Source organism: Tachysurus vachellii, chromosome 16, assembly GCF_030014155.1.
Source record: "Tachysurus vachellii isolate PV-2020 chromosome 16, HZAU_Pvac_v1, whole genome shotgun sequence".
Lineage (NCBI taxonomy): Eukaryota > Metazoa > Chordata > Actinopteri > Siluriformes > Bagridae > Tachysurus > Tachysurus vachellii.
The window spans coordinates 9655442-9655682 of NC_083475.1; positions in this window are offsets into that span (position 1 = coordinate 9655442).

Genomic DNA, 241 nt, shown 5'->3' on the forward strand with positions numbered 1-241 from the left:
ATTCCTTATCATCATATAATATAAATGATATGGACCTACATTTTGCCATTTTTAGGTATTTTACAAATTCTCAGTTCAGTCAAATAATTTATCATTTTCTGCATATGCAAATAACGAACAAAAAACAAACAAACAAACAAAAAAACTCGCACGATTTATAAAGCATGGTAGAAATGTAAAAGAAGCCCATTTTTGCATTTCACCTCAATAAACAAGATGCTTCCCACTCTTATTATTCACC